Here is a 23248-nt window from a genome sequence, read left to right on the forward strand (position 1 = left end):
GAATCCCCACGAGTGACATGAGACTCATTTGGAATGTAACAATGAAACATGAAAAATGAAAAATTGGATGAACAGCTAATAAATCTGGAGACAAAGACAACTCATAAGCCATATCACCAACAATACGTAGAATCTCAAATGGACCAATATACCTGGGGCTAAGCTTTCCCTTTTTCCCAAACCATATCACACCCTTCATGGGCGACACTCGAATGAAAACTCAATCACCAACACGAAAACTCAAGGCACGAGGTCTACAATCTGCATAGCATTTTTGCCTACTCTAGGCTACTTGAATTCTATCCTGGATAACCCCAACTCTATCAAAAAACTTATGAAGCAAGTATGTACCTCGAGGTCTAATCTTAGAAACATCAAACCAATCGACTGGAGAGAAACAACGCCTACCATACAATCAAAAAGAGCCATATCAATATTAGAATGGTAGCAATTATTATATGCAAACTCCGCTAAAGCTAGATGTTTCTTTTACTGACCATCAAAGCCTATCATATAAGCTTGGAGAATATCCTCTAAGACATGAATAGTCTGCTCTAACTACCCATCAGTCTGGGGGTGAAATGTTGTACTAAGATTGACCTGAGTACCTAACTCGTTCTGAAATATCTTTCAAAAGTGAGATATAAACACTGAACCACGATCTGAGATAATAGACACTAGCACACCCTAAGGATGCACAATCTCACAAATATTGATACGGGCCAACCTTTCTGTATTGAAAGAGACCTGAAGCAAAATAAAATGAGCAAATTTGGTCCATTGATCCATGATGACCCCAACACTATCAGGACTATACCTAAATATAAAGTCTATGATTATCCATTTCCATTTTTCTTGGTAATGTATAAACTCTAAAGAAAGCCAGTAGGCCTCAGAGCTCAGCCTTTACCTGCTGACAACATAGGCAATGAGCTACAAAATTCTCTATATCCTTCCTCATGCCACTCCACAAGCAATGCTGCCTCAAATCATGATACATCTTAGTCACTCCCAGATGGATGGAATACTTGCAATAATGTGCCTCTTCCAAAATCATTCTAATCCAATCATCCACTCTCGGTACATAAACTCAGCCTCCAATTCTCAAAATGTTATCTGAATCAAGTAAGGCTTTCTTAGTCTCACCACTCAATACCTTATCTCGAATCACTCTTAATCCAACATCATAAAACTATAAGCTCAAATATGCTCCATCAAACAAAACCTAGCCTCCACAAATTACAAAACACACCCAAGTGTCAAATTATCAAGCCTAACCATCTCTTTTGATAAAGACTGAACCTCTAAGACTAAAGAACTTTCCTGGGTCAAAAGATTTTCCAAGCTAACCATGCTTGTTGAATTCGGCTTGAGGTATCTATAACTATGTTAGCCTTGCCCAGATGATAAAGAATAGTCAACTTATAATCCTTAAGCAACTCAAGCCAATAACCCTATCTTATATTAAAATCTCACTAGGTAAAGAAATACCAAAGGCTATGATAATCAGAGAAAATCTTACAGCGGACTTCATACAAGTAGTGCCTCTACAACTTCAAAGAAAAAACAACCGCGGACAACTCCTAATCATAGATAGGATAATTCTTGTCATGAGACTTCAATTGGAGAGAAGCATATGCAATCACCTACTCTTTTGTATCAACACAACACCTAATATAACACCTGAAGTATCACAAAATATGGTAAAACCCATGCCCTTCTTAGCAAAAGTCAAAATAATAGTTGACATTAACAATTTCTTGAGCTTTTGAAAACTTACCTCATAAGCATCAGACCACTAAAAAGAAATCCTTTTCTGAGTCAACTTGGTTAATGGAGCTGTAATGAATAAAAAACCCTCAACAAGATATCTATAGCAACCTGCAAAGCCAATAATACTATGAATCTCAATGGAAAAAGTAAGCCTAGATCAATCACGAACTACTGCAACCTTGATCGAATAGAACATAATACCATCCTTGGTCACCACATGACCCAAAAATGAGACAGATTCAAACTAAAACTCACACTTAAAAGACTTAGCATAAACTTATCATCTCTCAACCTCTGGAGTACAATCCACAAATGCTTTTTATGATTTGCCTCACTCTTTGAGTAAACCATGATATCATCTATAAATACAATAATAAAGGAGTCGATATACAATTAAAATACCTAATTTATCAACTCTACGAATGTGACTAGGGCATTGGTCAACCCAAAGGACATGACCAAGAACTCATAATGATCATACTAAGTCTAAAAGGCTATCTTTGAAATATCTAAAGCTCTAATCCTCAACTGGTGATACCTTGAATTCAAATCAATCTTTGAAAACACCAAATCATCTTGAAGCTCATCTAATAAATCATCAATACGAGAAAGAGGATACTTATTCTTAATTGTTACCTTGTTTAATTATTAATAATCAATATACATATGCATACACCCATCTTTTTTCTTCACAAACAAGATAGGCACACCCTAAGGTAACACACTAGGTCAGATAAATCCCTCATCCAATAACTCTTATAACTAATTCTTTAATTCTTTCAACTCAGCTAGGGCCATCATATAGGAAGGAATATGGTGCCCAGCTCACCATCAGTAGTAAAGTCAATATCATAATCCGAGGTATATCAGACAAATCCATAGGAAAGATATCTATAATCTCGTAAACCACACAAATAAAATCTAAATAAGGAGCTGAAGCAGCACTAGTATCACAAATATAAGCTAAATAAGACTAATATCCCTTCCTAACCAAACAACAAACTTGAATATAAGATATAACCCTCTTGGGACCCAAATTAAGCACACTCTTTTAAGTTATCCTTGGCATACACGATGGAGCTAAAGTCATGATTCTAGCATAACAATCTAGGACAATATGGTAAGGAGAAAACTAATCCATACCCAATCCGGAAAATATCACATCACAGGATCGGTGCACCTAATCCATCACTAAAGAGTCTCCAACAAGGGTAGATACACCAATAGGCATGGCAAGCGGCTCACTAGTAGAATCAAATCCCAAAGAAAAATATGCAGACACATAGGAAAAAGGCAATCCTAGATCAAATAACATGGATACAGGTCTAAAATAAATGAGGATTATACCTGTGATAACAGTGTCAAAATCCTATGCCTCTGGTATTGCGGGTATAACATAAAACTATGCACGACCACCAACTACCTGAATAGCCTTACGACCAACCTCATGGGCTCTACTATCTCTATCTCATGCACCTCTAGTAGGACCACTACCTTTCACAATTGAAATAAGAGTATCTTTTAACACACGATGGGGGCAGCCTTTGGCCAAATGACCAATCTTATCACACATAAAACAAGCCCTATGACTTAACTCAATAAGAGAAGGTATGACTGAACTAAAATGGCCACCCAAAATTGTTGAACTAGTAAACCTACTACTTGTACTCTATATGGATGCTTGTTTGGTTCTACTATGATACCCACAAAAACCTCTAGAATCTCTACCTCAAGTGGTATGACCTCCAATCTATCCCACACGGTGCACCATTTTGGTGCCCTGAGATGATAAAAAATGTAAGTTTCCTTTAGTTAACTGATAGATCTCGGTCGATTGAGACAAGGTAGATGCGATTGATGATACAAATCTAATTTAAGGAATGAAGTCATTTATGGACTGATTCTGACCCTTTACTAGAAGACATAAGATTTGTAGTATGGTTTCACAAGAGGTATTCATTATACATATATTGTTTAATGAAATGCCCAATTGTGGATTCACGGTGCCTACCTATAAAGAAAATGCACAAGTACTCTATAATGTTGGTACTATGATAGGATATTCCTAGCCTTATAAATATGGCTACTAATAATTTAGTTATGACTATAAATATATAGGTGGTAAGGTGATGGACCTACTAAATCCTAAAATACTACTAAATGAGTAAAAGTGGAAGATCCTATATCTATTCATGTCTCTCTTAATGTTTGATGAGATAAAATGTTACTTTTGTTACTTGTGATATAATGATAACTATTGAGTCTATAATGAAGGGTACTTATAGAATTATATATGGTTTGATGGTAATAGATATTGTAGAAATGAAATGAGTGGGTGATGATGAAGTGCTTTTTTGCTTTGTCAAGTTAGGACTGTTATTGGGATGTTATTATAGGTCTTATGCGCACATGTTTGATGGCCTCCAAGACAGTTATGAGGATGTAATTATTCCCCATAGATCTAGTCTAGTGTTTATATACTTTACTTTTATCCTCTAGGAAAATTATAGGGATGTTATTATTTTTTATGGATCTAGATAAATGTAAGTGCATTTATTCCCTATGGATCTAGGTAAGTGTAAGTGAATGTATTCCCTATGGATCAAGGTTGAGGTTCACTTATTTGGTCCCTTCTAAGTTCAATGATGCTTTGGGCGTGGATGCCTATGAGTTCTTGATTGACTATCGTAAGAAGTTGCATAATTTAGGTTTGTTTGAGTCACATAGTATTGCATATACTACTTATCTATTGGGGGTTTCCTCTTGAGATAGGTGGAGTTCACTTGTTGGTTGCAGACCTTTTGATTCTCCTAAGATGACTTGGGATTAATTTATTGAGGCCTTTTTGGAGAGGTCCATGCGTTACAATTAGAAGGATCGATGAGAGATGAGTTTGATTACATAGAGTAGCGCTCCATGGCTATTATAGAGTGTGAGGCATGCTTTGATACCTTGTCTAGATATTCTTATGCCAGTATTGCCATCGAATATGAAAAGATTTGAAAGTTTAAGAAGGATTTGGATATTTTTTTAGCTTGCTACGGCTTAGATAATTGTGTTTGGAGCATCTCTTCAGAGTATAGTGGATTATGCTATGATGAATGCAACCTCTTTTGATTCTCAAAAGACATAACTATACTCATAGTAAGAGGAGCCGTGGTGAGTCTAACTGGCTAAGATCCCACCTGAGGAGATAACAAAGAGGAAGGTTGAACTCCCGACCTCAAAATACCATACTCATATGTAGGGACTGAAGAAGGAAGAACACTTAGGGTCTAAAAGGTACCAAATTTAGAAGTAGGTAAAACTAGAGGATCCATACTCAGAATTAGATGAACACCATAAACAGACTATAACACCCTGGATTTTTGTCATAAAAATTTCTAAGTTTTTGAACTTACTGCCCAACCTATGAGTTACCTTATGATCCATAAGGTTTCCTCACGAGCCATAGAATCCAAATCATTGTCTAACCAGTGAGTGGTGCCTATGCTACTATCCTAATTACAACTAGAAGTCATGATTCATAAAGATTTATTATCTATCATGGTATCCAAATCATAGGGTGACCAGTGTGTACCCTAAATGTTTTTGTCTTAGTTACTACTAGGACCCTACGAATCGTAGGGTCTCTTGATGAGTCCTATGGTGTGGGTCATATGATAACTAGAAAGAGGTCCCTTAACTACTATCTAGACTATGAATCATGGTAAAAAGTTGTAGTGAATCCTTACGAGCCGTATAGTGACTCGTAGTCACTGGCGATAATTTTTTAGATTTTAATAAGGGGTACTTTGTACATTGCTCTCTTTACCCACTTAAGACCCACGAACCTAAAGCACCTTTGAGGTATTAATTTCAACACTCATCAATCATAAACACTCTCTCAAACTCTCTCAAATTCCTAAGGTAGGAACAAGTGAGGGTTTCTAAAAATTGGTCATCTAAGGGCTCTAGGGTTGATTCTTATCCATAATTGTGAACCTTTCGGGCATGTGACTCTACCCTCAAACTTATTTTCCTTTAAACATGTGTATTAAATGAATATTTATGTGAAAATGAATGTGGGTTTTAACATGGGTTGAGAGTTTTGGCATGGTTGATTCTTAAATTATTTTCCCATCATTTATTACGCATTGGTTGTGCTTTATCAATGGTTTTTAAGCTAATTAGATACATAGGTCTGGGAATCTGGATGAAGGTTGAGCCATTCCCCTAATTTGATGATTATGGTATTAACATTAGGTTTGCAAATTGTGTTCCCTCAACCCATTTGTGAAATTGGTTTTGAAATATGAATTTGTCATATGGTTTGACTTACATACCCATACTATTGCATTTCATAAATAGTTAAAAGATTAAACATAGATTTTGAAGGCTTTTTTGGTTGTGTTTTGACTAAAATTGAAACCTCAGAGGTCGAGTTATTTCCCTAAGTTGATTTTATAAACTAAAAGGGGTTGAGGTATTCTCCAAACTTGATTTAATAAACAAAGAGGGTCGAGGCATTCCCCAAGATGATTGAATGTAATTAAAAGTGGCATGAGTGTTAGTTTGCAAGTGTAAAGGTATTACGATACCTATAGTGTGCCTTAATATATCATTCCATCATTAAATGAATGGGTTATGTGAGGTTTTTTTTAAATTGGGCTTAATAAGGGTTATGTAGCAAAGACGTGAAGGTGTGAGTCTTGAAGGGTTTGTAATGGAAACTCATATTTATCAGTGTGAGGGTTGGTCTTAATGATCATGTGCTTGTGACACACTTATTATACATTTGTATCCTATACTGATCTATGGTCGGGGCATTCCTGGTTTTCCTTGATACCTTTAATTCATATGGCTAACACGTACTGAAGCCCTTTCAATAGGGGGAGCTGGACCCATATAGCCCGTGGGTATGTTTATGACGGTTGAGCTACATAGTCCAGGCTAATGTTTTACTTTATGCTAAGCCTTGTTCTCTACCCCATCATGATTATATATATGTGTGTGTACATTATATGCATGTGGATTTTACTGTGGTTTTGAGTTGGAACTATTTTATCTCTTCCCTGAGTTACATACTAACGTTCAACCCGCTAGCCATCTCCAAACATTGTATCCCCATGCGATACAGGAATTGGAGACACTTCTACTTTTTCTGCACAGTGTTAGGATTTCTAGATTGTTAGCTATTAGCTTTGAAGTGGTGAGCTTCTATTCTATGGAAGAACTATCATTTTGAAGTCTTATTTCGTTTGTCTTAGACCTACTTTTTGGGTTTTGGTTTTCGATATTATTGGGGGCATGTCCCAACTTAGATTGGTTTTTGGTTCTGTTAGAGACTTTGTGTTTACTATGGATTAGGATGTTGTTGACATTCTTAGATATCTTGAGTTTTGATTATTCTATCTTGTTATATGTTCAGAATTCATCTACTGCTAATGTATTTGGCTCTGTTTGACTAGGAAAATGGGGTGGTTTTTGGTCCAAAATGGACTTGAGATACCCGTCACGGCCAGACCTTGGTATGGGTCATAACACAGACTCTAGCACAAATGAAGGTACAATACTCAGAATAGAAGGAACACCAGGAGCACCCAAAGGATCACCCTTAACAAGTGAACCAATAACCCCTCCAAGACTAGGGTAGAAGAACTTGGTGGAATCAAAGTAGGACCTACACCTTTAATATGCTCAACCCAAGGCTCAAGTGAAAGTCCCCTAACACTGCTCCTAAACGGAGCGGATCCTTATTCTCTAGACTATCTCTCTCCTCGGATGAAGGCTCCTCATCTCTAACCTCATGATACCTTGTCATCACCATCTATGTAATAAAGAGTGAAATATGACTTAGAACATAAGTTATGAAGGAAATCCAAATGATAAGAAAAAAATAAGAGAAATTTCCTAAAAGCATCCTATAGCCTCTCGAAGATAGATATAGAGTCTACACACCGATTTGCAAGACTTGATTAGATATGTTGTTCTTACACTAAACTGAGAAGGAGATATTGGCTATAGTGTATGCTTTTGACAAGTTTAGATCCTATATAACCATGTTGTAATAATGTACTTATTTAATAAGAAAGATGCAAAACCAAGGCTTATTAGATGGATTTTCGTATTGTAAGAATTTGATCTTGAGGTTTGAGATAGAAAAAGGGCAGAGAATTAAGTGGCAGATTATTTATCAAGGCTAGAGGATTGGTCTCATATAGTTAAAGCTGAGCATATTAGGAAAGATCTTCCAGATAAACAACTCTTAGCATTGAGTATGGCAGAGCTCCCATGGTATGCAGGCATAGTGAACCCATTAGAGAGTGGTGTGTACCCTTCTAAAATAACGAGCCAAAAAAAAGAAATATACTTTGATTCACACTCGTATGTGTAGGATGAGCCATATTTGTTTAAGTAGGGGGTCGATCAAATTGTTCAAAGAGGTATTCCAGAGTATTAAGCCAAATAAGTGCTTGAAAGCTTCCACTCATCATCGCACAAAGGTCTCCTAGATATAAGTAGTACCATCGAGATTCCTTTGGCCTACTTTGTTCAAAGATGACTGTTTTTGTTAAAGAGTGTGACCAAAGCAATAAGAACTATATCTAGAAAACACAAAATTCATTCTAACAATATTCTTGAGGTGGGGATTTTTTTATGTTTGGGGAATATATTTCAAGGTTTCATTTAAACCTTCATGTGGTAATCAGTACATCTTGGTTGTGGTGGATTATGTGTCTAAGTGGTTAGAAGAGACAACTCTCCCTACTAATGATGCAAATGTAGTGGTGAATTTTGTAAAGTAGAATATTTTCTCTAGGTTTGGAACCCCGAGAGAGATCATCAATGATGGAGGATCTCATTTCATGAATAATTGGTGTAGGAATTTGCTAGAAAAGTACGGGGTAAGACATAGAGTTGCGACAACATACCATCCCCAGAAAAAAGGTTAACTAAAAGTATCAAACTGTGAAATCAAGTAGATTCTCTAGAAAACTATGAATGCTCAATGCAAGGATTAGGCAATCAAATTGGATGATGCAATATGGGCATATAAAACTGTTTACAAAATGTTGATTGGGACCTCACTGTATTGATTGGTATATAGTAAAGCTTGTCATTTTCTTTTTAAGCTTGAGTATCAAGTGTATTGGGTGCTGAAAAAGTTGAATGTTTATCTTAAGATAACAGGAAAAATTAATTGCTCCAGTTGCATGAAGCTCAAGCTGCCCCAATACTCTCCTAAAGTGGGTGTCAGAGGTCCAGCATAAATTGTGTTAATAAGAAAGTAGTTAAATGGTACAAAGACAATAAGGAGAAAAATTATCAATTGATGGACCATATTGACAAAGATAGATTAGAAGCCAACTACCCATACAAGGATTAATGCAATTTGGCTTTGGTTAGAGAGTTCTTTGCAAATTGATTCCCAAATACTCAAGGCAACAACATCAAAGTTCATGGACAAATTATCAAACTAACTGTATCAATACTTAACACTTTCTTTCATACAACAGATGTTGGTCATACTAGGCTGAAGGAGCTGTACAATGAGCCATCCTATCGAGCCATTCATCACACACTTTATAGGTTAAGATAAAATACTATATGGGAACACTACAAAGAGAACGGAAATCATAAATCCTACCTATATGCTTATTTAACAAAAAAAGTTTAGATTTGGATGCAGATTATTTGTACTTGCTTGATTCCAGGGACCCACTTCAGTAATGACACACGTGACCAAGTATGTCTAGTGTTTGCATTGATGGATGGTGTCCCAATTAATGTTGGTGCATAAATTAGACCAGCCATGAGGAAAGCTTGAGTTCACAAAGGCATTAGGTTCAACTTTAGGGGTCTTATGACAAGGTTTTTGAAGGACAGTGGTGTCCAGGAAGACCCAATGGATTATAAGAATCTTAACATGATAGGAGTCAATGTTTCTAAGGTGAAGGAGCTTGATTCCACCCATGCTTTAGTTCTCACCACTATTTAGATAAATGTACGTGATGATAGATTTTTTTGAAACTTCTATGGCATGACTAAGATGACGATGATGGATAGAGGACACCCACTTACTGTAGATAAGCTAAGACAGTTGGATAGTAACTACCCAATGAATGATTATATAAAAGTAATGCACCAATTTGGTCAAACCTTTAGAGAACTATAGATGATGACTTTCCAACAAATGACGAGAACTTTCTAGTTGATTCTAATGTGGAGATTGATTCTAACTAGAAGGATTTTCAGGTGGGATATATTAGTCTCGACGTAGATGAGGGCGATAACCAGAGCCTAGGAAGTCTTTTTTCCCCATCCGTTGTCTATGATTTTTGTTGTACACTGAGGATAATGCATTTCTAAGTGTGGGTGATGGCAAAAGTATTCCTTGGTTATTTAATTTCTGCAGGTTTGTTAGTACATAAGTGGTATCATGTTTCAGTATTTTGATGGATTTTCTACTAGTCGGATCATTGTGGTTTGTAATAAGTAGTAATTTGCACTTTATGAACTTTTATGATTTAGTAGTAGTAATTGTTATTGATGTTAGTTGTTTTGCTTTTGGGTTTCTCGACCTTTGTTTTTGGTTCTTTTCTTGAGGATAGTCCCTTTGAACCGAGTAGGATAAAATTTTGTTTTATAGGGTAAAATTTTTCATTAAAGTCATAGTTAAGTACTTTTCTCATTGATGTATGGATGACGACCCTCTTAAGAGAAAATTAGTTATAGGTAGAGAGTGGGAAGTAGAACCCTTTTATCGATATGAGATTAAGCACTCTTGTAGGCATCATGACTTTATGACACAAGTGTGGTTTAAATTGAAAGCATGCATGATGAGTGAATCATTACTTTGAAATACTGAGTCTCATTTATATGACTCTCATATGATTTTTGCTTAATTTTGAATTTGTTTATTGCTTGATTGGAAATCTATAGTTATTTGTCATGATTTGAACATGTCCTATGTGTGTAAGGCTTAGTTTTATTCTATGTTAACATATTTGTGTTTAGAACTTTCCCGATGTGTATGAAAAATAAAATCAAGAATGTGAGTTTTAGGAGATAATATAGGCATTTCTTTGATAGTCATGTTTGAGACATAATACAAACCAAATTAGCATGAAACTTTCAAGGACTATAAACCAAGGCTGACCCAAAGAAAAACAAGACATGATCGTCTCAAGGATGTGAGGATATATTCGGAGGATCCTTTTTAAGCTCCCAAGATCTCAAAAACATGTGTGGAGGAGAGCTTGGAGCAGGAGCTAAATTCAACTAAAGACTTTAACAAGAAAGCAAGCCGAGGATACAAATACTCTATTGATTAATGATGAATCTAGATGTGTTTAAAACCATATTGATACTATTCAAGGAGTATTTTGGATGGACCAATTCATAAATAAGGATCGAGAGCCACTATAGAGGTTGTTAGACGGTAAAATAGAACCTAAAGGCATTCTGGAGTAACCTGCGACCTGACTGCTCTCACAAGTCCTTCACCTATGCTAGAAGGTGCTTCGTTTGTGCCAAAAGGTCATCACCTGCGTGGGCATATGTGCCTTTGCTTTATCGAATTGGGTCACTTTCGTGCTGATTTATGTAAGAAGTAGCCCATGGCTATAACTATTATTTCCTTTAGCTTATTTTGGAAGTTTTTGTTGATTATTATTATGACTACACTTGTGAGTGTGAGTATGAGATATAAAATTAGCTTTGGTTGAACATTCATTCGAAAGTGGGTCACTTGGGAGTTCAATTCCCTTGTGATTTATGTCAGAGATAGGTGTTTTATTGTATTTGAAAGGGAGGTTGTTGAATATGATACATTTTTCAGTTGTACTTTCTTATAGTTTCTTGTGTCTATCTATTTATCCATTTATCCTTTAATTTTTTGCAATTTCAATTCTATGATTACTTTAGTTTTCATGTTTGTTTTTGTCTTCCAAATTTTGTGGGTTATCATTTGGTATTTAAGCCGAGCTTTATTTCATTCCCACGAATTCAATCTTGGGTTTTATCATCTAGAAAAGTGAAAATAAAAAAAAAAAAGAAAAATTTCATTTTTGAGAAAACCCTAAAAATATTTTTATGTTTTGTGTCATTTTTGTAGTTTCAACACTATATTTGTTTTCTCTAGTGTTGTTAGAGTTGGAATCTTGAGCTTTGATCTTGATTTGAGTGTGGCTTAAAAGACTCTATTGTTGAGCTTGAGTTTGAAGAAGGTTGAAAGTGAGTTTTTAGATCTAGTCATTTTGGTGTTGATTTAAAGGATAAAATTGTTGAAAGGTGTTCTCTACATTGAAGGGAGCCTAAATTTAAAAGTTGGTGTTATTTGGAGAAGTCTTGGAGAATCCACAATTTTGGGGTTTGAAGACTGAAGAAAATACAAGTGGTTTTGAAAGTGTTCTCCATGATGAAGGCAACTTGGGTTTAAAATTTCATGGAATTCTAAACCAAAATGATAGAGTTGTGATTTTTGAATCTTTAAATTTGTTCTTGGTGTCTTAAGGATATTCATATCTTTAAGAGAAATATTCATTAAAAAGTGGTGTTAGATCCAAAAAGGAAGAGAGAAAAAAGAGTTTGGGTGTTGGTACAAAAGAATATCCCAAAAGAAAAGGAAACATCCTAGGAGAGAGAAAGAGAGAGTGCAAAGGGGCAAACAAAAAAGAAAAATTCAGAGTTTCCAAATATTTTTCCTGGTCCCCCATCTGCGTGGCTAGATGAACCATCTGTGTGGGAAGGTGACCCAACGCAGGTCATTCCAGAATTAGGATTTTGTGACATGCAGCCTTCATTTGTGAGGGCATGTCCTCACTTGCGTCCGCAGGTCACTTGGGCACATTTCAACAACCCAAATTGCATTTTTCTCAAGTTCCATCCTATTAGTTTCATTTCTTGATTTCTTATTTCAATTTTTTATTCTTAAACTAATTAACAACTAGTAATTCACTTACTTAGTTGATTAATTGGTTCTTTGAGTCTGTTTTTCTTTCATCAACTGTTTCTTTTGGTTATTTTCTCATTTTTTTCATTGTTATTTATTTTTTTCAAGTCTGTCATTATTGTTTTTCCAAACAAGAATCCACTCCGACCATGAGTAGAAATTGACTACATATCTTTTATTTGAGTAGAAATTAACTTTCAACGCTAGCAACTCCTATTGTCAAGCATATAAAGGTGAAACTTACAAGTTTTGGTGAGGATCTTTACGACTAATCTTGTTTGTTCGTTTTGTAGGTACAAAAGAGTTTTCAAGAATTATGTCATTGGTAGCCTTGGATACTTATGACTACGACATAGGAGACTATGATTGTGATGAAGAAAGCTATGGCTATGACAAAGATAGAGATTATGGAGGCTATGAATATAGCCATGATCAAGAGTCGTGTAAGAATGAAGGCTACTATTTCGGAGGAGAATACAAGGAGAATTATGACTCTAGCTCTATTAAAGAGTATGGAGATAATGAAGAGCTTTGTGATTATTCTTATGATGGAGATGGGGCATGTGAGTAGTATTACACTTCCCATTCCAAACATGAAGGTGATGTAAAGTGTAACCCTTTCTGTTATGCACCTTATGAAAATCATGGTGAGAATGTACATGAGGCTTGTGAAGATTCATATTTCTCATTTTTTTGTACTTCTTATCAAAGTCAAATCGGTGTGAATGGTTATACTACTTAGAGTAAAGGTTTCCCCATGGGAAGAAAAGAGTGTGCATCTCTGATGTCTAAAGATACTATATCTTATCATTCTTATTCTAGTGCTTAAATATTTGAAAGTTAGAACCAAGATGGATAAAAAAGGTATAGTAGGAGTCATAATTTCTTTTGTGCATCTCTTTCTGTTCTCCAAGGAAAACTTGATCTCGAGGTTTATCTTAATTGGGAATGTCAATGTGAAAGGTTCTTCAAGGAATATGTCATGATCAAAGTTGAACAAGCTAGATATACTCTTAAGCACATTCAAAGTCTAGTATAAAGATGGTGGGAACTTACAAAAAGCCCAATCAAACATGGAGTACCTTGAAAGAGTTCATGAAGTACGTCTATGTGATGAAAAGATACATGAAGCTTTATAATATGTATTTGAGAAGACAATTTGACATTAGGAGGGTGAGTATTTATAAGGTTTTGGGATGCATTCTTGTTCTCAATGATTGGTGCTATGCAAGATACATCACTCTCTCTATGGTTGTCTTCTTAAGGATACCCCAAGTATCAAAAGCATTCTCTATATTTCTTAGAAGGCTATGTACTTTCCAAGAGTGTGAAGGTTTTTTTCACCCGAGATAGGTACTATGAGGAGGTTTGGTATGATTATTCCCCTTAGAATTTGGAAACTTATACTTGGGAGCACCAATTGGTTTGTGCAACATAGAGTTTTAAATGAGAAAAATTGGCCTAAGATTATAATGGACCAATAGGAAACCATCTCTTTCTATCTGCCCTTCCTATCCCAAAGAAATGTGGCTACTTACTACAAATCATTTAATGATGAGAGACAAAATACTGAGAGGAGTAAGAGAGTGAAAAGTGGTAACCTAAGAGTGGAAAAATAAGAGTTTGTAAGGAGTGAAGTGAGGGGTTACCACAAAACCAATCTAACTTTGTTTGTCCTTTAATGTTTGTTTGATGCATAGGTACAAATGTTGCAAATAAAAGAGTCAGACTTTATGCTTGTGCAGGAGGAATACAAGCTTCAAGCATAGTCTAATCAAAATATTGGGATATTAAGATAAACCTATGCATCAAACAATACGAAGAGTATTCCAATACTTCAAAAAAAACCTTGCACGAAGGTAAAGAAGAATTTTCTCAAGAACTTCAAGGTGACAAATCTGACTCTTGCATTAGAAAATATGAAAGACTATTGTATGGATAGTATCCAAATGAGTATGAGTGATAGCTTACCTACTTATGAGACTAATGATTCTCTGCCGCTTGTTGATTATTTATATTTTGAGAATATGGATACACTAGTTGAACCTATTGATGGCCAAATTGACTCTTCTTGTAAGATCAAATTGAGTCCACCTAGTGTTGAATGATAGAACATTATATTGTAAAAATGGTATTGATCAACTTGCTATTGAAACTAGTCCACTACTTGAGGATGTTTGTGATGTGGTTAATGAACCTCAAGTTAGAGATGATATTAATATTGTTGAATGATCGAATAGAAGTAAACTTTGATGAAGATCCTATCATTTTCCTTGCTCGTAGGGATGATTACGTGCTTGAAACTTATTTGAAACTTCACAATGTTCTTTTGATAATGAAATTACATATTATAATTCTTCTTCTTGGATAATCCTTCTCTCTTTAAATATAATATCCTATTTGATGATGATAAACTCACTCCTAGTGAACTACCTAGTAGTGTAGATCATGTTGATGATGTAGTCCTTTTTGAAGGCTATACTCTACCACTATGGTGTGATAATATTCCTCCTAAATATGGAAATATCTTCTTGGAATATGAAAGTAAACTTAGGAAAAAGAATGATCAATTGGGTAAAGATAGCCTTGATTTGCTTGAATATTTGAGAAATCCAACTAGTGATTGTTCTTGTAAAAATAATTTTGGTTATGATCCTTTTTATGAAACCCTACCTTTGTTTAATGAATAAGTTGATTCTTGTGGTGAAATGAGTCATGATCTTTTTTATGTTAGTGTAGGTTCGTGTCGTATTGAGGGTTCTTCTCTTGAGAATTGAGGCGTTGATTGTTTAGAAATTACTACTTCTTATTTGTGAGCTTGAATCTAGTAGTGAGTATCTACATGAAGACACCTTAGTTGAAGTTAACTTGCATGGCACCTTTCTCTACTCTCTTTTTGCTTATGATATTGCCTATGATTGTATAGAGAGTATGTATAGTCTTGGTTTTGGCACCCTTGGGGAAAATAGGTCTTTATAATACCCATGTTCATGGATACTTCTTCCTTTGACCCCGGTGACCATTTAGAATATAATGGTTTTCATACACCCCACTTAGTGTTTAGTCAAAATGACAAGAAAAATTTAATAGGAACTGTTGGAACTATTCCCTAAGATGGAGAGTCTTTCTTGAGGATTTCTAATCCACTTGATGGACCAAAGTTGTTTAAGGGAAAGATATCCAACAAATATGAATGTTTGGGGTTATGTATTTATTGGGACATAAAACCAATGTGAGTTTTCATGAGCGGTTGATTAATACCATGGTTCTTTTAGCTTTTCCCTTTGTCAAAATCTCTTCAGTGGCCAAGTAGCTTTTATATTATGGGATTACACACCCTTGATTGATCATCTTGATGCTTGGCTATATATTAAGTGTTCCTCCTTAGCTTGGTAAAAAGTTCATTATTACTAATCCTAACCTTCATAGCATGAGGATATTGTGTTTGTTTGTTTCCCCTATTGATTTGCAAGGACTAAATTTAAGGTTGAATTATTTTCAAGAAGAAGAGGATGATACAAGCCAAATTGGCATAGAACTTTCAAAGACTATAATCCAAGGGACCTAAGCTACAATCATCTTAAGGATATAGGGATATGCTTGGAGGACCATTTTCAAGATCCCAAGAGCTCAAAACCATGTGTGGAGGGTAGCTTGGATCGGGGAGTCAAATTCAACTCAAGACTTCAACAAGAAATCAAGCCCAAGGACTATAGACACTCTAATGATTATTGATGAAGCTATAAGTATTTCAAGCCATCTTAATACAATTCAAATATTGTTCTGGATGTCCCAATGCATACAAGGAGGATTGAGGGCCATTGGAGAGGTCATTGAACAGTCAAAATAAGCTCGAAAGCATTTTGGAGTGACTTGCAACCTGACCTGTGCCAGCATGTACTCCATCTGCTCCAACAGATCATCACCTGTGTGGGCATGTGGGCCTAAGCGGCCAAATTGCTTTGTTTTATTGAATTGGGTTACTTTTGGGTCTATATATATAATAAATAGCCCATGGCTATTAATATTGGTTTCCTTAGCTATTTTGTAAGTTTTTATTGATTATTATTATGACTACTTACTTTATTTTATTGAATTGGGTCATTTTTTGGTCTATATATATGTAATAAACAGCCTATGTCTCTTAATATTAGTTCTTTTAGCTTATTTTGGAAGTTTTTGTTGATTTTTATTATGACCAAACTTGTGAGTGTGAGTGTGAGTGTGATAGCTAGGATAAGCTTTTGTTGAGCATTAGTTTTGAAACATGGGTTACTTAGGAGTTCATTTCCCTTATGTTTTAAGTAAGAGATAGCTGTTTAATTATATTTGAAAAGGAGGTTGTTGAATTTGATACATTCTCCAATCGTCCTTTATTTTATTTTCTTATGTTTATCTATCTATCTATCTAACCTTTAATTTTTTGCAATTTCAATTCTATCATTTCTTTAGTTTTTATTTTTGTTTTTGTTACTTTATCTACCCCTGATGTATGATATTAGTTAGCTCTGTTGAGCCTTTATTCTATTATTTGGTAGCCTAACATGCAGATTACTCCTTTTCTTTTAATAGACCATAGTTTGATCCAAAACTCCTAAGCACTTCAGTTGAAAAATTAAACTTGTTAGGGAATAAGAATTGATAAAGAAGGGAAAATTTAAGATGAATCCCCAATATAATAGCTCTTGGTGTGTAAAAGATTAATATTTTAATTGGTAGGGAGTGTGGAAAAAAAAAGAGCAAAAATGTTTAAAAGATAAGCAAAAACTCCCTACTAAAAGATGTGTAATCTAGCTTTAAAATGGGAGCAAGAAAAGAGAGTTGTGGAAAAGGAAAGAGGTGGAAAATAGGTTGGTTGAAGATGAGCTTATTAAAAAGTGTAGTGTATTAAAGCGATGGGGAAACGTAGTCACTATTTCATCCAAAACAGTTCTTACTAGTCCCTTAGCCTACAAGCAACCGATAAAGTCCTACTTTATCTTGATCTTTTATATTCTTATATTAGTGGAGTACTACACTAAGGTCAAGCATGAGGTTCATCCTATATTACATGTGAATTCTTTGGCAAAGCGAGCATAATTCTATTCTTACATCCAATCTTATGTTGAATTGCATGTTGTTGAGTGATACTGGGTAACTCTCTTATTGAGAGGGTACATGTTTAATAAAGGATAGGTAACTTTTATGATTCCTTGTTAAGTAATATTCATGAGTTTGCAAATTTTGTGGAGTCAATTTTTGAGGCTAGGAGGTTTTGAATAATCATTTGTGTGTTCGTAGTGGTGAGTTGACATGCTTTGTGTAAGAGTTTGTTGTTGATATTAGTGTGTGGTTCTAACTTGAGTGTCTTGTTCAATTAGTAAAGTTATAGCCCTATTTGGTGAACATGGGTGTATAGAGTTATTGAAGGATGAACAAAGCTTTAAGTATGGGGTGGTCATCTTGGGTGTATTTATACACCTAAACACTATCTTTTACCCATACATTAGCTAAGTTTGGAGAACAAATTTATCTTGTACAAGTGTGTTGAGACTTTTAATGAAAATGTGCTAACCTACATGACTAGCACTATTTTAGGAGTGAATGAGGCAGGCGGAGACCCAAGATAACAAAGGACTACAAGAGACAAGCTTAATCAGGCAAGAAGCGAGCAAGAAAATGTTTCTAGCAAAGCCATGTGTCCTACCCCTTGGGGCTGTGCGATAGGCATGTGCCACACCCCTTGAGGTCCTGCATTTGGCCATGCGACACAAGGACCCTCTAATCGTTAGCCATCCTTTTAATTTAAGCATTGTCCGATGGCTTGGGGATAATTTCATCATACATCTATAAATACCTCAGATACGTTTTAAGAAGGGTTTATACATTATTTTAAAGGATATTAGAAAGGCTTAGCATTTGGATTAGGGTTTATTTTCCAAAAACTCTGCTACTCATTTTCATTTGGCATGAATAACTTTATCATTGTAAGTTTATTTTTAGATATGAGTGACTAAAAACCCTTCTTCTAGGGTTGAAAGCTGAACACATGATTGAATGTCATACTTTTGAATTGGTTTAATTAAATCAAAATGCATGATTGTATGTCATACTTTTGAATTGGTTTAACATTGAATTTATTATAATGGTTGTTCTTAAAATATTAATTTTATGATTTAAAGTTCAGACATCATTAGGATATATCTATAATCCGTCTATGAGTTTGAAAGGAGAATCATCAGGACAGAATGTGGAGCTTAAGGGACAAGTTCTTATATTTAATAAAATTAAAGATTTTTTTCGCTACTAGGATAAAAATATACTTAGAACACTTTGTTTGGTTCGAATATAGGACAATAACTTAATGCATCTAAATTGGAGTATTGCATCCCACTCAACGATGTAGTTGCAATGTCCTTTGAGGTATAAGATTAGAGGCTCGAAAGATCATAGTCATATTGTTAACACAGTGTAACCAAAGAAAGAGTAACGGCATACATAATTGCAACAAGCGCCTTGATCCTAGAATTCTCCCTTGATATTGTTTACAACCTTGCTCAGACTGGTCATATTTCATCATTTTTGCACACTATTAGTTTGTTAGAATTTCAAAAATCATCTTGATATCTAGCAAAACCTATCTAAATTATTATTAAAGATTTAATTAAGTGAATTCCTAAGCTTATAGCCCCTGTGAGTTTGATATTCGGCTCTCAAAGAGCCACTAAATTACTTTTGTTAGTCCACATACACTTGCATGTTTAGTAGGTCGTAACAACACATGTGGGGCAACTCACTCCTCTTTGTAGCAGTATATTTCATCTAAGAGGTAATCTAAGATTTATTTTGTAGTAATTAGACTTTGGCTAGATGCATTTAACATTAATAGTGATGTCAGAAATACCATGCATTAGTCCTTTGGGCACAAAGTTAGATGGAAGGATATGTTAGAATTCGGATAGGTGTGATTTGGTTGAGCTATGACATCTCATGTTAATGATAGTTTTGGATTAATGATGGATAGGAATATGGGGTAGAGGTGTGTAACTTATTATTACTCAAGATTGGTATGGTGGAAAGTTGAATAAAATAATATAAAATGATCAAATGGAAAGTTTAAGCCGATCTAACTAGTACATAAATGCTTAAATATGTGAATTGCGTTAGGGGAACTTATATAGTCCTAATGTCTTGGTAGTCATGGTTGATGCTTTCTACACTTTAGAAGACAAGATAGTGAGTAAAAAAATATTGAGGTTAGCTAGGATGCAATGTAGGCATTGCCTGCCATGTTATCATGATTAATGTTTTCCTTAGTTAGAAAGCAATATGAAATCTCTAGGTTAGGCTACAGTTAGAAAAAAATATTTACTAATGTAAAATCAGGTAATAACAGCCCCGTTGGGGTGATGGTAAGTCGTGATTATAAGGACTAAGGTTACCAAATAAATGAATTAAATGGTTGATGTAACGGTATACCAAATTAAAGTGTGATGCATTGTGGGCTGACACTTGTGATTTTCTTTTGCATTAATTATGATTTATTGATTTCTTGTACACATTCATATACATTGTGTTGAGATATTGAGACAATGGGTTGGGTACCATGTCAGTACTAAATCTCTTGGAATATTTGCATTGTCCTATTAAGATCTTGTTCAAAGTCCAAGATTGGGCTAATCTCTTCTCTGCCACTCCAAAAATTACTTATGAAACTCTTATTCGTCTTTCTTCCTCTAACTTACGATCTTTTCATTCCAACAAATTAGAAATTTTTGTTTTGGACAAACATATTTTCATTGACTGTGACTTGTTTGATTTTATCTTTGGCATTCATTGCACTAGTTTTGCTACTTTCTCTAAGAGCCCCTAGCCCTCTAATTTTGATATCCCTTTGAGCAAGACAAATGGTCTATTACTTTGGACTCTTTTAAACCCCTTCCCACCGCACTTGATCCAAAGAATATATCTTTCAAAACTCATGTAATTGCTTATATTGTAACCACTACACTCATTTAATAATGTATGATCCTGTCCACTATCTCTAAGAGTGATACTCTATTTTTCTATAATCTGTTAACTCGGCATAAAATTAAGCTTTCCTCATTCATTATCAACTTTATGATTGAAGCCTCTCTTTCTCCCTCAAGTATCCCTTATGATTTGATTATCACTAGTATTTTGAAATAAAGCAACATCTCTATTGATGACATTCCCTCTGTCACTATCAAGCAATGCTATAACTCTAAGCCTTCGTTAGCATGAGATATATTCTCATTGATGATACCTGGGTTTTCAAAGCTAAAAATTATCATGTTAGAGCTCCATCCTCTCCAAAGTTCAGGACGTTCTCTCCTACTGATCTTGGTTCCTCCTTTTTGTCCATGGTTCTCCTTAGTTGCATTTATGGTATTGATATTAAATTAGATGCTCTCAAGGACTTTCTCCTAGCATCTAATTTTCAGATGGACAAGATTTAGGCCAATGTAAGAAAATTAGTGTGGATATTGTTTGGACTCCACTGAAGTTGGGTCGGGTAATCAAGGAAGCCATCAAAGTTGCTAGGAAAATTTAGACTATTATCGACGCTCTGTTCATCACTATCGCTGATCACTTTACTACCTTGAAGGATGCCTCTACTTAGACATTGGCGTATTTTCTTGATCGTTTTGTTCCAACTCCTACTCCTACTTATTAAGGTTGTGTTTATTTGGATGTTTATAGCTGATGTTCTTTGCTAACTTTTGAACTGTATCTGACTATAAGCTCATGAATACTTGTTTCTTTTTGTTTTGTTGCTTAGGCATATCTTTCGTAGACGTCTCTTCTATATGTCTTGCTTTTTTTATTAATGTCAAAGGGGAATAAAGATAATAGGAAATTTGACTAACGATTGTTTTAAGTTGTCAACCATCAAAGAAAAAGGAGATCAATAGTGTCTAATTTCAATATCTGACAATTTGCAGGTAAGATGAGTAGCAAATGAAAAAGGAAGAAGGCATCTCAATTTTTTTATCAAAGAAAAAAATATCAATCAAGTTAAGAGATATTATCGAAAGATGTCTAAAATAAACAAATCAAGTATGAAGGCCTTAATGTTAATTCAACATCTTTTTCGCAAAGAAAGAAGGCTTATTCGGATCTTAGAATCCCTATTTTTAAGGACTATGTATCGTGAGTCAAGAGGTTTTTAAGAAATCATTTATGGTCCAATCTTATTCTTGTAATAGAATATTTTACAGCCAATTTCTAAGCATCAAATCCCGTGGATGCCTTTTATTTTGAATCTTTCAAATGGCTAGTAGCCCAATCTTTACTATTTAAAGACTAGAAGATTAAAGGGAGAGCTACACACTTATCTCAATCTTCTCTATTTCTTTTCTCTGCTTTCATTAAGTATCATATTCTCTAGAAGTTTACTGTGTACTCAAAAATAAAGTAAAGAAAAATATAATTGGCAAGACGTTGTATCAAAAGTGAGAAAAAAAATGTGAGTAAACATCAAAAAGTTTTACGTAATCCTTGAAATATTTGATTCACCAATAAGAGTTAGTAGAACCTCTTGCAATTCAAGGAGATTGGAGTAAGATCTATTACGGGTTCCAACCAGTATAAAATATTTGGTGTCATATTTACTTTCAGTAATTTCCTTCGCAATATTTAAACAATTTTTTATATAATGTCTAGATAGTCGACTATCTGGTATATTAAATCGGTTGATAATTTAAGAAAGAGTAATTCACCACCACCACCCCCTACTATTTTCATGTATAAGTGAAGTTTCAAAATTATAGGATCACTTTTGACAGATGTCACACTTCAAATTCCATTGAGATGGATAGGCACCTGACACCCTAAAAACTCGAGATAACCAACTTATAGTCTTATCATCCATACAAATAACTAAGATGATAATGAAGTTTTGACAACAGACTTCACCTATGTAGGTGTGGAAGTATTTTGCTTCCTATGAGAATTGGGCTTATTCTTAAAAACACTCATGGAAAATTGAGATAGCATATGCCTGTAATGTGCTAGTTATTAAAGCTTATGTTAACATCTTGAATATTGTGTATGGGCAGTAATACTTTATTTGTTTTAAGTAGTCATAGTTCAAGTTTGAGACTACTATTGACTCTGGAGTAAAGATTATTATTTTACTAAGTGAAGGTTCAATGTAGAACACACCTTTATTAACATATAATCTCCCTTCAACAAAATTAATGAAATACTCTGGGGATTGTTGGTCCATAACATTTTAAAATTATTATATTAGTGTTCTTTATGCTACATTGATCGACTATGTATGTGGCATAATGTTAAAAATTTCTTAAAATAAGGGTGTTAAGTGGGCCGGACCGGGTCAATCCGAAATCGGCCCATTAAATTTATTCGGGTTGTGGGTCGAACTGGGTTTGGATTGGGGTTAAGTAGGTTGGGCCGGGCCAGGTTCAATAGTACAATTTATACAAATAGCCCTAACCCGGTCCACTTAACTCAACCCGATCAAATCCACCTAAACCCGATCACACTCAGTTAAAATTCCGATCAAACCCGGTC

Source organism: Capsicum annuum, chromosome 3, assembly GCF_002878395.1.
Source record: "Capsicum annuum cultivar UCD-10X-F1 chromosome 3, UCD10Xv1.1, whole genome shotgun sequence".
NCBI classification, from domain to species: domain Eukaryota; kingdom Viridiplantae; phylum Streptophyta; class Magnoliopsida; order Solanales; family Solanaceae; genus Capsicum; species Capsicum annuum.